Here is a 15,912-nt window from a genome sequence, read left to right on the forward strand (position 1 = left end):
CTCCGCCTAAATCTCCCGGTTGCTCAACACTTCAACTACCCTCCCCCCCCTATTCCCAATCTGACCTTTCTGTCCTGAGCCACCTCCATTGTCAGATTGAGGACCAGCGCAAATTGGAGGATCAGCACCTCATGTTTCGCTTGGGCAGCTTACAGCCTAGCGGTATGAACATTCACTTCCAAATTCAGATAGCCCTTGCTTTCCCTCTCTCTCCGTCCCATCCCCCTTCCCAGTTCTCCTACCAGTCTCCGACTACATTTTATCTCTGTACCGCCTACTCCCCTGACATTAGTCTGAAAGAAGGGGCTCGACCCGAAACGTCACCCATTCCTTCTCTCCAGAGATGCTGCCTGTCCCGCTGGGTTACTCCAGCATTTTGTGTCTATCTTCAAGACAGAGGAGGAGGTGTGTTTGAAGTGGTGATGGGGGTTTGGCAAGTGGGTTAGGAAGCTTAAGGAAGAGACAACTGAGACAGATAAATGTTGTTTCTGAACAGCGGGGCTCAAGTCCACCAACCTTTCTCCATCCCACATCTCAAGGGCTCTGGTTCCAGAATCTGTATGACTGGTCACTTATATACATCCAGTGATGCACAATCTCTGGATTTTTACTGAACGCCCGGTCTATCAACCAGACTGGGCTCTTCCACCCTGGGAACAGCACAGGCTTTCTCTGTGTAGTTCAATCATTTCTCCACATTACTCAGCCTGGGAAGTTTGTAGACCATTTGAGGCCTTATTCCCGCTTCCCAGAGCTATTTCAACCAGTCAAACATCACCGCCAGCAACTTCCATTCATCTGACTGAGGTTAACAGCCGATTCACCTCTCTCATGGCACTACACAATGTTCTCGTAAATTCTCACTCAGAACCAAACTACTTCACACATCACTCGCTGCCTGAAAAACCCCTTGGAAAACCAGCCTTCTGAAGTGCTGAACCACTATCTACATAATTGGTGACCCTCGGACTATCCTTGATCGAACTTTGGCATTACCTTGCACTATACATTAATCTATTATCATATAATTATACACTGTAAATGGCTTGATTGTAATCATGTATTGTCTTTCTGCTGACTGGATAGGACGCTACAAAAGGTTTTCACTGTACACGTGACAATAAACTAAACTGAACTGAAACTTCTTCATGAAGCTTGTGAAAGTTCCCCTCCCAACATCCACCCTTCTTGTCCCATGCCTGTACCTTATTTTAAATAATTCCTGAAAAATGCTGTACGACTCTGGGCAGCACGGTGGTGCGGAGGTAGAGTTGCTGCCTAATGCCCCTGTCCCACTTAGGAAACCTGAACGGCAACCTCTGGAGACTTTGCGCCCCACCCAAAGGTTTCCGTGCGGTTCCCGGAGGTTTTTGTCAGTCTCCCTACCTGCTTCCACTACCTGCAACCTCCGGCAACTACCTGCAACCTCCGGGAACCGCACAGAAACCTTGGGTGGGGCGCAAAGTCTCCAGAGGTTTCCGTTCAGGTTTCCTAAGTGGGACAGGGGCATTACCAGAGACCCAAGTTAAATCCTGACTACGGGTAGTGTCTGCATTGAGTTTGGACCTTCTCCCCTTGACCGCATGGGTTTTCACCTGGTGCTCGGTTTGCTCCCACACTCTAAAGACGAACAGGTTTGTAGGTTAATAGGCTTCGGTGAAACTTGTAAATTGTCCCTCGTGTAGAGGGTGTACGGGGATCGCTGGTCGATGTGGACTCGATGGATCAAAGGGCCTGTGTCTGTGCTGTATCTCTATAAACTAAACTAGATAAGTTTCAATTTCATCAGTAACCTGCAAAAGACTGATCTTTTGTGCTTCAACCTCAAGCACATTACTGACCTGGAGTTTGCTAACAGAGCAAATACATAACTCCTTATAGATATTTTCAACCAAAACTAATACGCATTAATAAATCCCACAAAGTTCAACAGTATTGCATGCACATAATTACAGATTCCTACATTCTTTTCTGTCAAGACTCGAGGTCTGCCTTTAAGACTAGGCCTCAAAGGCCAGCACCCTGGATTTGAACACTAATCCCAGCCATGGCACTCTGTCAATGGGAGTGCAAGCTAACAGGGCTTGAGGAAATTGCGGCCTACTCCATCCCAATCCAAAACACACCTAACTACAAATTTATTATTATCAAAGACAGCTCTCGTGAAACAAAACACGTTTGTGCGGAATTTCTATCTTAAGAATACCTTTACCCAAAAAGTATAGAGTTAACTCATTCCACATACTTAGCTGTTCATTTACCTTAAACCAAAGACGCTAAAATTCCAGCTCAAATTAACCCAGCAAAATCCGATGCTCCACAGCACCACTCAGTGGCCTATGTCGAATTAGTTGTTTCCCCTCTCAGTTGATCTCCCAGTTACAACAGCACGTGCCATACACAAACAGCTTGGTTTATAATGTGTAGAATGGAACTGCAGTTGCTGGTTTAAACCAAAGTTGGACATAAAATGCTGGAGAAACCCAGCTGGACAGGCAGCATCAAAAATGCCCTTATTCATATCTGTCAGTTGGAAGCATTCATTCCTTTTATCCAGAGATACTGAGTTACTCCAGCATTTTGAGTCTATAACCTGTATAATGGTAACATATGCTTTAAGCCCACTTTCATTTTGGTAGCATTTACCGTACATTGTGGAGAAGCCTACGAATCTATTATTCTTTCTGTGAAAAATGCCCTTATTCATATATGTCAATTGGAAGCACCCATTCCTTCTGTCCAGAGATGCTGCCTATCCTGCTGAGTTACTCCAGGATTTTGTGTCTATAATTGGATGCACCTAATCATTTGCACTGCAAAGTTTGCATTTCATTGCAAAGTTATTATTCTATTCCTTTCTGCTTTCTCAAGAGCACATTGTTTGTTTTTATTAATGGGATGTGGTGATCACAGATACAGCCAGCATTGAATGTCCATCTCTAGAAAGATCTCGACCAGAAACATCACCCATTACTTCTCTCCAGAGATGCTGCCTGTCCCGCTGAGTTACTCCAGCATTTTTGTGTCCACTCTAACTTCCTGGGAATAGCTGGTTTGATTTTGACTACGGGTGCTGTCTGCACGGAGTTTTTACGTTCTCCCCGTGACCGTGTAAATTTTCTCCGAGCTTTTCCGTTTTCTCCCACACTCCAAAGATGTACAGGTTAATTGACTTGGGTTTGTATACTTGGTATAATTGTAAATTGTCCCTAGTGTGTGTAGGGCAGTGTTAGTGTGCAGGGATCGCTGGTCGGTGCAGACTCGGTGGGCCGAAGGGCCTGTTTCAGTGCTGTATCTCTGAACTCAACTAAATGGCATTCTACCAACTACTACAACTGAACTATTTTGTGGGAAAATAAAAAAAACATTTTAAAATATGGTTGACGGGTTTAAAAGAAAGAAAATGCTGAGCAGGCCCGCTACAATTCAGATTTTTACACGTATGGGCAGCACGGTGGCAGAGCGGTAGAGTTGCTGCTTTACAGTGGCAGAGACCTGGGTTTGATGCTGATTACGGGTGCTGTCTGTACAGAGTTTGTACGTTCTCCCCGTGACCTGCGTGGGTTTACTCCGGGTGCTCCGGTTTCCTCCCACACTCCAGGTTTGTAGGTTAATTGTTTTGGTAAAATTGTAAATTTTCTCTAGTGTGTGCAGGGTTAGTGTTAATGTGCGGGGATTGCTGTTTAGCACGGACTCAGTGGGCAGAAGGGCCTATTTCCGCACTGTATCTCTAAACTAAACTAAACTAAACTAAAGTAAAGTACACATAGATGGAGGCAGCTTATTCTGTTAACCGTGTCAACCAGTCGGAGGTCCAACTTCAAATTTCCCCGAAATGACATCCATAGATAGCAAACTATAAAAGATATTGCTAATACATGGGGTGAATTAATTGTTGTCAAATGGTGTTTCTTCTTAGCACAAAGAGAAAATTATTCATTTCCATATCTCAGCATTGGAATAATTTATGACAACTGAACGAAATGGCAGGCTAGGCTTACTGTGCTAATGAGCCAAATAAACATGTTCTTGGAAGGCAAAAATGATGTCTTCTGTTAAGAAAGAGGAAAATTATCTGCGTGGGTGAAGCAGTACGTGGAAAACCACTGCTGTCCTCATGACCAGCTCATTCTGTCAACTAAGTTACACAAAAATGCTGGAGAAACTTAGCAGGTGCAGCAACATTTATGGAGCGAAGGAAATAGGCAACGTTTCGGGCCGAAACCCTTCTCGGCCTTGGGGCTATCTTACATCATATGCTGTACTCTATTGCTGACAATCTTTCTTATATGTAACAGAATTTATGCAGATGTTTGGAGATCTGTTTTTTAGTGTTCTGGGCCTGCAAGCTAGTAAAAGCCAGACCCACTTATGCCAGTTGTGGAACTCAAGTAACCATTAGCTTCTCAAGACGTAGATTCACAGAGTGTGGCGGGTGCCTGGAACACAATGCGAAGGGTGGTGTTGAAGGCTGATATAAGATGCGAGAGTGACATTTAAGAGACTTTTAGAGAGGCGAGAGAGTCAAGAGCTCAAGACTGTTTTATTGTTATATGTCCCAAAACGGAACAATTAAATTCCTACTTGCAGCATCACAACAGATATGCAAACATAGTACTCTGTAAAACCAATTCAGGCTCCTATACCTTCTTACTGATGGCTGGAGTGAACTGAGTGCGTGGCCAGGGTGGTGTATGTCTCTGATGATGCTGGCTGCTTTTTTGATGCAGCGACTCTTGTAGATGGCGGGGAAGTCAGAACCCGCGATGGTAGTGTTCGTCACCTTTTGCAATCTTTGTCGTTCCTTAGCGTTCAAGTTGCCAAACCAGTCCTTGATAGAACCAGTCATGCATATGCATGATGGGGAGGCAATGGGGGGATACGGATCAAATGCAAGCAGAGGAGATTAGTTTAAGTTGGCATCATGAGTCAAGAGAGAGTCAAGTGTCTAATTCTCACATGAACTGAAAATGAAAGAATAACATTCTATACTTGCAGCAACATAACAAGCTTATAAACAAAATGCACATAGGTAACATCTAACAAACACAAATACAATAAATTAATAACTCAATAAAGGGAGCTACAAAGAAGTGCAGATGCTGATTTACAAAACAAAAATACAAAGTGCTGACGTATTTCAGCGGGTCAGGCAGCATCTCTCAAGGACATGGTCGTGAAAAAGAAAGGAAATCATGTTTGGCATGGACATTGTAGGCTAAAGCGCCTGTTCTGCTGTTGCACTGTTCAATATAAACAACACAGAAACTGGCCCAACAGCCCAACATGTCTATGGTAACTATCATACCAAACCATACTCATCCCACTCTCCAGCCTGTCCATTCATATCCCTATCCCCATATTTCACCGTATTCACCAGTTGAGAGGATAATGGTTTCAACATAAAGGAGGCTGACATTTGCGCTGCTTCTGTCTGTGCAACTGACCACTGTTATTCTGACAGTGAGTGTAATTATCGGGCTGGATCATCCTCCGACTGATCCACACCTCACCATTGCCTCCTGAGAATGCTCGTGGTCACACTTGTCTCAGGAAATGACAACCCCTCAAGGTCTCACCAAGGTAACAGGACCTTGGACAGGGCCAACTTGAGGATCAACCAGATGGCCTAGTGACAGTTCATGCTGTTAAAGGTGTTTCCCACTGGTTCTAAACATCTCCCATGATCACAGCACAATTTTGAAATGGTGGAAGTACATTGAAATAATTCCAAAAATATTGATAAACGTTTTTCAAAATAATAGATTTATTTTAAGAAACATTTGATTCATATGAATTAATTTTTAGTTTAGTTTATTTAGAGTTACAGTGCAGAAACAGGCTCTTCGGCCCACCAAGTCCGTGCCGACCAGCGATCATTCTGCACTATACTACATACACTAGGGACAATTTGCAATTTTTACCAAAAGCCAATTAACACCTCGTATGTCTTTGGAATGTGGGAGGAATGAATAGTATTAATATTAAAGTATTCAAACCAGAATGCTTTGTTCCATTCAGCTTATTAATGGCGGTTGACAAGGCCATTCATAGGAAGGTTGGTGGGGAGGTGAGGATGGGTGAGACAAACATGTCCTAGCTGGTAGACACAAAATGCTGGAGTAACTCAAAAGGACAGGCAGCATCTCTGGAGAAAAGGAATGGGTGACGTTTCGGGTCGAGACCCTTTTACAGACTGATGTCCCAACTGGTACAAAGCTGAGGGGCCAGTCAGGATGGAGTAGCAGTGAGATGAGGAATTTGTCACGAGACTCAGCGGTGTATCCAGGGCAGGGGGGGGGGGGGGGGGGGGGGGGGGGAGACTGGAGAGATGAATGAGTCTTGCGGAGTTTCAGCTACAGAAATCTAAACGTGCACAGAGCAGTTAGCTGCAATTTTGCTATGGGAGTATATTAGAGTATAGATTTGCTGTCACTGTAAATGGTTCCCGTAAGTGAGTGGGGTAGTGAGGGGGCAGGGGCAAGGTTGCAGGCTAGCTAAGTTTACTTTAGTTTAGAGATACTTTAGTTTAGAGAAACAGGCCCAACGACCGTCCATACACTAATTATATCTGAGACATTAGGGACTATTTACATAAGCCAATTAACCTACAAACCTGCAACAGGTACTGATTTTGGATGTCCAGCCATGATCATATTGATTCAAAGGGTCATTGTTGGCTCAAAGGCCGAAAGGCCTGCTCCTGCACCTATTTTCTAACATCATTGGGATGTGGGAAGAAACTGGAGCACCCGGAGAAAACCCATGCGGATACAGGGAGAACGTACAAACTAAATACAGACGGCACCCGTAGTCAGGATCAAACCCGGGTCTCTGGCATTGTAAGGCAGCAAGTCTACCGTTGCTCCACCATTTAGTTGCTCTGAAGCAAAATAATACAGGTTGAATATCAACCCTGTCTCCATGGAAACTGCTGATATTTTCCAGCATTTCCTGTGCTTGTAATTCTTGAGAATCTGACCACAAAACAAATGGGATTAATAAAATACCCAAGAGAAAAGGTTATGATTGAGGTCTACCAAATAGTAAACGGAGCAGGAATGCCAGGCTTCAAAAAGCAGAAAATAGGGATTTGAATAGATGGCACGGTGGAACAGCTGGTAAAACCGAGTGCATTGCAATAAATAAATTAGCCTCTGGAGAGGGCAACTTTGCAAAGTTTGCTCGGTCCCATATGCTGATCACTCAAGGAAACTGCTGGTGGTAAAATGCTCTTGCCTTCACACCTACACGTTACTGTGTTTCTCCCAAGTGGACTGAGAAAATTCATTATTTTTTTGTAAACTCCTAGTGATCCAGCCCCCACGGCTGATCCTGCAGGATGATAGCGAATGATTCCGGTTAGGCAGCTCTCACTCACCTTTCCCAACATTCCCCAGGCGGCGTTGGGAGAGCGCGGAGCGAGCTCTGCATGCGAGTGATATGCAGCGGTGGGACGGGGCAGGTTGTGGGCTGATGAGCCTTATTGAGGTTGTCAGGCAGCTGTTCCGCGGGGACCAAGCTGCCAAGAACAGTCGCAAGAATGCTCTAGTGATAGATAGGAATTGTCTGTTCAGCTGGCATCGACAGCGACGGCACAACGGTTTGCAATAACTCCCTCAGACGCCTCCAGGATTGTAGCTAAGTTGCAGATACCTCCAATAAACCAGAGCCAGGCTGCATGCTTCTCTGGGGGGAAAAAAAGTGGAATTATTGTACCTAGAATTCCAGCATTTCATGTTCTGGAACGTTATTACAGCCTGTAAATGTATTGCAATTGCAATCCCAAAGACTGTATTTGGGTGGTTTAATAAACCATCCTTCGGACTTGAAGAGTGACTCTTCCAAGACAGCAGTAGTCCCTTTGAACTGCTCCTCTTACTTTGTCTCCTTACACTTTTCTCGATGCTGCACCAATAATGGATCTGTTAAAAAAAAAATCCTCCCATCTGATCAGTACATTAACCCTTCTTCCAGGAAGCTTGCTATTAGAGCAGATCTTGTATCTCTCCTTCCCTCTTGCAAGAATATTTGGCCATTCTACTATATAACTCCCTTTGCAGTGTCGGCAATGTATTTTCAAGAATAATTTCCACGGGATAATCTGGGCATGGAATGTAAAAATGTTTACGAGAGCGAAGCATTGTTTTTCATTGAAATGGGCCTCTGTGTTACTCCTAAAGAGGGTGCTGTTTTACTTGCAGCTGCATCTGCAGTCAGTAAATGCTGCCTTCATCCACATCCTTCGCCAGCACTGCGGTGAACTGTGCCATCGACAAATTTCCTATCCCTTCAATTGAAATACTTTGGCTGAGGAACATCTGTAAAGTCTGAAAAGATCAGCATTTTTAATGAATAGAAATATCACCCCATGAACAGTTAAAAAAAAGACACAAAGTGATTAACTTTAAAGGTTATGACTATTGATTTTTTTTAACTTCAAGTAACCCCGGCATTCCCTTTCACTCTATCCCTCCCCCACCCAAGTCACACTAGCTTCTTGTTTTCACCCAACAAACAGCTAACAATGGCCTGTTTCTTTTATCATCGTTACTTTTTTACAAATCTTCCCGTGGGCCCAGAGAGAGGGAAAGAGTTGGTCCCAAGAGGGAGAGTCGGCCCCGAGAGGGAGGGAGAGAGAGAGAGGGGGTATGGAATTGGGGGATATATCCCCCCACTTTTTGAGTTGGGGGATGACCTATATTATCCCCCAGTTTGTGGAGGTCGAACAACAACAAAAAATGATATTTGAGCCACCCTCTCCCCGCTCGGTTGCTCCCCTCCCTCACCGGGTAGCTCCGAGGCCGGCGATCAGTGATCGCTCAGCCCCCCCCCACTTTCAAAAACATTCCGCGGCCCCTGTTTCCACTACCTGAATTTACACAATGATACTTTATTGCTCAATAATCCCTTACTTAGTTATAACGGATAATCGACAATAATGGATATCATCCCCCCCCCGGCCTGTAACAAACTAACTGCAAATGCTGGAATTCTGAAAAAAAAAGCAGAATACACTCAGCAGGTCAGACAGTGAGGGTCATGGATATGAAATGTAAACTCTTCCTCTTTCCACAGATTTTCATGGAATCAGTCTCCCCATCCAGAGATTCTACCATTTTGCTGATGGATCAATAGAAATCATCCTAATGTAGCTGGAGGACAAATAGTTGTCAGGAATGTATCAAAATGGAACTTAATTTTTCTTCCCAACAGATAAATGCTACAGGAAGATGGCAGCAGTATTAGTTTCATGGGTAATATTAGTTGTTTTAAATATTTGACGTTTTCATCTTGTACCAAGTCTACTAGTAGATATCAGGCAACATCTGTGGGGGGAATTGGACAGATGATATATGTAGGAAGGAACTGCAGGTACTGGTTTATAACGAAGATAGACACAAAACGCTGGAGTAACTCAGTGGGTCAGGCAGCATCTATGGAGGAAAGGAATAGGTGTTGTTTTGGGTTGGGTCAGTCTGAAGAAGGGTCTCTCCAAAGATGCTGCCTGGCCCGCTGAGTTACTCCAGATCGGGATCCGTCTTCAGATTAAAGCAGTGTCCCGTACGGAAACACTGTCTGACCATTTCCCTCCACAGATGCTGCCTGACCTATTGAGTTCCTCCAGCAGTCTTTTTTTTTTGCTTAAGATTCCAGCAGCGGCAGTCTCTTGCATCTTCGGGGTGGGGTTATCAAGGTGCAAAGGTTCCTTTAAGGATGTAGCAGGTGGCGTGAATGCCATGTAACGTCCTATTGCACACTGTTATATAGCAGGAAGTTTGCTGCTCCTAGTAAAGGGTGCTTATTGATAGCTCTAACTATGTTATTTGCCTTGGTAAGCAATAACACCAATGCATCTCTGAAATAACGGCTGACCCTTGATGTTGGTCCGAGCAACTGAACAAACATTTGAAGCTCTTACAATCCGTCAACATCACCAGTGTAAACGCAGCTCCATTACTGCTGATCTGTAAGGACAAAAGTTGCAGGCAGGGTTAAGAAGAGGCGGTCCAGTAAAAAAAAAACCCTGCTTGGCTTGGCTTTGTGCAGGGACACAATGGTTGTTTACTTGGATTCATCTTTATTCCGCAGTGAGAGTGAACTGTGGTGATGCTGACTGCTCACAAAACGTCTCGGCTCCCAATAACATACACAGCACTCGGATTCACCATACAATGTCTATCATTATGTCCCTGAGCCAAAGTACAGGAATCCCAGCCTTCATATTTCTTTATGTTTCAACTCTTGTGGCTAATTATGTTGTCACCGAAAAGATGTATGCCTCTTTTTACGGTCCTCACTGGAGAACTTGTTGTAAGCTTTCTTTTTAGCTTCAACTGTTTAGTAACCGGCTGGAAATATAAATATAAACTGTTTATGGAATATAATGTCAGTTATTTTGGATTAGGCAGCCTGTCTCACAACACCAGACGCCCAGGTTCAATCCTGACCTCTGGTGCTGTCTCTGTGGAGATTCCACGTTCCCTCATGGCTTTCCCCTATGTGCTCTGGTTCCCTCCCACATCCCAAAGATGTGCAGGTTTGTAGGTTCATTGGCCCCTGTATTATGCTCCCAGTGTGTGGGGAGCGGACGTGTAAGTAGGATAACATAGAACTACTGTGAACAGATGATCGCTGGAGTAACTCAGTGGGACAGGCAGCAGAGAGAAGGAATAGGTAACATTTTGTGGGGTGCTCGGAAGGCCCCGACCACAGATGAACACGGAGGGGAGGCTGGCTGGACTATGGTGCCATCCTAACCTTGGTGCCATTTATGTTATGTTGTGTCGTGGACTTTCTGTGTTTGTGCTTTTTTTAAAAATTCAATTTCAATTTTATTTTTAATATGTGTTATTATTTATTTATTATTTATTTATTTTTTTAATGATTTTTTTTTTAATGATACTGCCTGTAAGGGAAATTCATTTCGTTGTCTCAAATTGAGACAATGACAATAAATTTGAATACAATACAATACAAGAATACAATACATTTTGTGTCAGAATAAGGGGTTTTACAGGAAACATGGTCTGAAGAATGGCCTTGAGCTGAAACATCACTCATTCCTTCTCTCCAGAGATGCTGCCTGTCCCACAGAGTTATTCTAGCATTTTGTGTCTGTCTTCAGTGTAAACCAGTACCTGCTGAAAGATAATGGAATGTTGGCCTTCGTAACAAGAGGATTTCAGTATAGGAGTAGAGAAGTTCTTCTGCAGCTGTATAGGGCTCTGGTAAGACCACATCTGGAGTATTGCGTACAGTTTTGGCCTCCTAATTTGACGAAGGACATCCTTGTGATTGAGGCAGTGCAGCGTAGGTTCATGAGATTGACCCCTGGGATGGCGGGACTGTAATACGAGGAAAGATTGAAAAGACTAGGCTTGTATTCACTGGAGTTGAGAAGGATGAGGTGGGATCTTATAGAAATATATAAAATTATAAAAGGACTGGACAAGCTAGATGCAGGAAAAATTTTCCCAATGTTGGGCGAGTCCAGAACCAGGGGCTACAGTCTTAGAATAAAGGGGTGACCATTTAAGACTGAGGTGAGAAAAAAACCTTTTAACCCTGAGAGTTGTGAATTTGTGGAATTCCCTGCCACAGAGGGCAGTGGAGGCCAAGTCACTGGATGGATTTAAGAGAGAGTTAGATAGAGCTCTAGGGGCTAGTGGAGTCAAGGAACATGGAGATAAGGCAGGCACGGGTTATTGATTGGGGACGATCGTAATGAATGGCGGTGCTGGCTCGAAGGGCCGAATGGTCTCCTCCTGCACCTATTTTCTATGTTTCTATGTTTCTATTCAGTCCCTTCCTACACAGATGATCAATAGTTGACATGGACTCAGTGGGCCAAAGGTCTTGTCTGCAGGTCGTATCTTTCAATCAATCCATCAAAAGCAGAAAATGATTCAGAAGAAAATATACTTCATTTTTTACACAGCTACGGAAAACTCTGCGTTTTCTATCAATCTTTGTTCATGGGTCCTGACAGATTTTTTTGTCCATTTATCTGTCTGTGGATCTCTATTTGTGCAGCTATGGGCCTCAGTCTGGGCACAGTGGGGCCACTGGTGACCTCACTGTGCCACTATACATGTAATGCAGAGACTCCAGCAGCCTTTGGGAGCCTAAGACAAATTATGTTTCTTGGGTTTCAGCTCCTACTGCAGTGACACGGCAGAGTTGTGCATCACAGCGGAGTATTTTGAGATGGCTCGTCTTTCCTGCTCCACTGAGTTCCTAATCTTGGTCTTGCAGTGACAAGGAAAAATAAAACGATTCGACCAGGGGTATTCCAGATGTGACAAAAGGGCAAATGCAATGTAAACTGTGGCTAGCTTGATGGTTAACCAACCACACAGTACATTTGTGGACTGAAAATGTTTTACTGAAAATGAAAATAGAAAAAGAGAGGAAGGTAATTTAAGCGATTAACATATGAAAACAAAAATAAGAAGTAGGTGAGGATGAAGGAAAAACATTTGATTTAACCACCCCTGCCATATGGCGTGAAACCCAGTCGCATTAGTTTGCACTTGTTAACAGTCTGCATTGATCTATTTCAATGCCGCTGGCAGCTTGTTCCATACACCACCTGGTTGAAAAAAGCGACCTCTCCAATTCCTATTAAATCTTTTCCCCTTCACCTTAAACCTATGTCCTCTGGTCCTCGATTCCCCTACTCTGGGTCTTTGGAGTGTGGGATGAATCCGGAGCACCAGGAGAAAATCCACATGGTGACAGGGAGTACGTACAAACTCTGCACAGCCAGCACCCTTAGTCAGGATCCAACCTGAATCCCTTTCCAGGATTCCCAAACAATTAGGCTAAGTCAATCTGATAACCACGCCCACAACAACATTTGAGCTTCAAAGTTGAAAGGCACGTTGGACTGTCGATGAATCATAGAGTGATGGAGTCTTACAGCATCAAAACAGGCATTCAGCCAACTCATCCATGCCAAACAAGTTGTCTCATCTAAGCTATCCCATTTGCCGGTGTTTGGCCCATATCCTTCTCAAACCTTCCTATCCATGTACCTGCCCAAATCTTTTAAATGTTGCTATTTTACTGAGTCCATAGAGGGACTTTCGTTTATGCCCCTAGTTTCTTGGAGAAACATCCCAAAGATTAGATAGGTTATATGGATCAAGACAGGTTTTGTGAGGGGTCTATAGGGGATCCCGGCTGATGGGTAACAAACGCAGGCATGTGAAAACAAAAAGGGGCTAGATGTGTACGCACAGTCTCTTGTCCAGAGAGGGGGAATCGAGAACCAGATGTGAATGGGAAAGGATTTTATAGGAAACTGAGGAGGAACGTTTTCATGCAAAGTGTGGTGGGTGTATGGAACGAGTTGCCGGGGTCTTGAAGGGTTTAAGAAGCAATTTCATCATAAGTAGGTTTAGAGGGATTACGCAGGACTCTCAGTTTGGGCAACTGGGTCATAGGGCCTGCAAAACTATGACTCTATGACTCTATTGCAAAAAAATAAATCACGGTAATGCAAGAGATAGTCTGTAGTTTTCCATTGTCGAGGTAAGATTAGGTTTGTGCAGGTCTGTTCAAGAACCTGGTAGTAGAACATAGAACATGGAACAGTAGGGGCGGGCTCTTTGGTCCACAATGTTTGTGCCGTACATGATGTCTAGTTAAACAGATCCCATCTGCCGGCACATGATCACATTCCTCTATTCCCTGCACTTCCATGTACCCATCTAAAAGCTACTTAAATGCCACTATAGTAGCTGCCTCCACCACCACGCCTGGCAGTGTGTTCATGGCTCCCACCACTGTCTGTGTAAAAAACCTGTCCGCACATCTCCATTAAACTTTCCTCCTCTCACCTTATAGCTACAGTACAGCCTCTAGTATTGGACGTTTCCACCCTGGGAAAAAGGTTCTGACTGTCTACTCTATCAATGCCCCTCGTGATTTTATGTACTTCTATCAAGGCTCCCCTTAACCTCCAATGTTCCAGAGAAAACAATCCCAAGTGTATCCAACGATGGGAATAGTCAGCATGGCTTTATACAGGCAAGGACAGGCTTACAAATGATGGAGTTTTTTTAAGGAGGTATCAAAGAGTAGGCTTTAAAATAGCATTTGACAAAGTCCCTGGTGCTCGGAGAAGACAGAGTTATTATTCTGAGTGGAGGTCTGTGATCAGTGATGAACCATTGGGATTTTGTTGTTTGTGATATATATGAATGATATGGACAAAAGTATAAGGCAATTCTTTGTGCACAGAGAGTAATAGGTGCCTGGAATTTATACAAATGAAGCATATACAAATATATTTTAAGAAGCATTTAGAGAGACATGTGAATGGACATATTTGGATCTTGTAAAGGCAGATGAGATTAGTATAGGATCCTGGGGGGGCAGATCACTAACAGTATGACCTGATCAAATAACATCACATCAATAGTCAAGAGAGCGCAGCAGAGTTTGCACTTTCTGCGCCGGATGAGAAGAGCTCATCTCCCCCATCCCGTCCTCTCCACTTTCTACAGGTGCACCATAGAGAGTATTCTGACCAGCATCTCTGTCTGGTTTGGGGACTGTAAAGCCTCCGACTGGAAGTCCGTGCAGAGAGTGGTGAGGATGGCTGAAAAAATCATCGGGACTTCTCTCCTCTCAATCGGGGACATTGCGAGCAAACGTTACTTGTCTAAGGCCAGCAGTATTATAAAAGACCCCACACATCTCCATCATGGACTGTTCACTCTGCTGCCCTCGGGCAAAAGATATCGTAGCATAAGGAGCAGAACGTCAAGGTTTTGCAACAGCTTCTTCCCATGAGCCATCAGACTCTTGAATGCCATGTAATGGGCTGCCACCATTATCTATTTTTTCTTTTTATCCATTTTATCCTATTTAATTATCAAATAATCAAATGCAACGGAATTTTGTTTAGAATTGCATATATCGATGTATTTCTAAATGACAATACATTTTTGATTGATTGATTGATTGATTGAGATTGGCATCCTGGTCAGCACAGACATTGTGGGCTGAAGGGCTTGTACCTGGTGCTATAGTGAAGACAGACACAAAATGCTGGAGTAACTCAGCAGGACAGGCAGCATCTCTGGAGAGAACAAATGGGTGAGGATTTGGGTTGAGACCTTTCTGCAGACTGTCAGAGGAGAGAGAAACTGGAGATATGGAAGGGTACAAAGAGAACATAAGGTGTGAAAAGGACAGATCAAAGCAGGCAATGGTCAAGGAAATGTACAATGGTTCATTGATGGCTGAGGGGAAGATGACAACGAGGCATACAAACAGTAAAATTAATCAGGAGGACAGTGAAACTAGTCGGAGAACTATGATTGGGGATAAATGGAGAGAGAGGGAAAGCAAGTGTTACTTGAAGTTAGAGAAATCATATTTCATAAGTTCATAAGTAATAGGTGCAGAATTAGGCAATTTGGCCCATCTAGTCTACACCATTCAATCATCTTTCCCTCTTAACCCCATTCTCCGGCCTTCTCTCCATAACCACCAACACCCGACACCCATCAATATTCACACAGTTGGGTTGCAAGCTGCGCAAGCGAAATATGAGGTGCTGTTCCTCCAATTTGCACTTGGCCTCACTCTGACAGTGGTGGAGGCCCAGGTCAGAAAGGTCAATGTGGGGATGGGAGGAGGGGTTAAAGTGTTTAGCAACTGATCGCATAGGCCCAGGCGGCCTCAGCGTTATACTGTTCTATGTTCTATGTGGAGAGTAAATTGAGGGCAATGGTTATTTTGCATCATCCCTGGAGCTTCCTCGGACACTAATGTTCAGACTTGCTCGCCTCTGCCCAGCCTCCTTCAAGCTGCACCTCCCCATTGACTCCCTGTTGAGCTTCCTCCTGTTACACTGCTTGTTCCCGAAGCTCTCGGAGTCTGATCATTGTGACC

General features: G+C 44.0%; 1 protein-coding gene across 2 annotated transcripts in view; it reads right to left on the reverse strand.

Moving 5' to 3' along the window:
* hyi (hydroxypyruvate isomerase) overlaps positions 1 to 2,383 on the reverse strand; it is a 28,062-nt gene extending 25,679 nt beyond the window's left edge. Inside the window, exon 1 of one of the 2 annotated variants that reach the window (XM_055641517.1) lies at positions 2,262 to 2,383. The gene's annotated coding sequence lies outside the window, so the exon portion shown is untranslated. Of the gene's footprint in view, positions 1 to 2,245 lie in introns of both variants that reach the window. The other variant, XM_055641518.1, reaches the window with a different exon arrangement.
* Positions 2,384 to 15,912: the final 13,529 nt, after the last annotated feature.

The sequence above is a fragment of the Leucoraja erinacea genome, chromosome 10 (assembly GCF_028641065.1).
Source record: "Leucoraja erinacea ecotype New England chromosome 10, Leri_hhj_1, whole genome shotgun sequence".
In the NCBI taxonomy this organism is placed as follows: Eukaryota; Metazoa; Chordata; class Chondrichthyes; order Rajiformes; family Rajidae; genus Leucoraja; species Leucoraja erinaceus.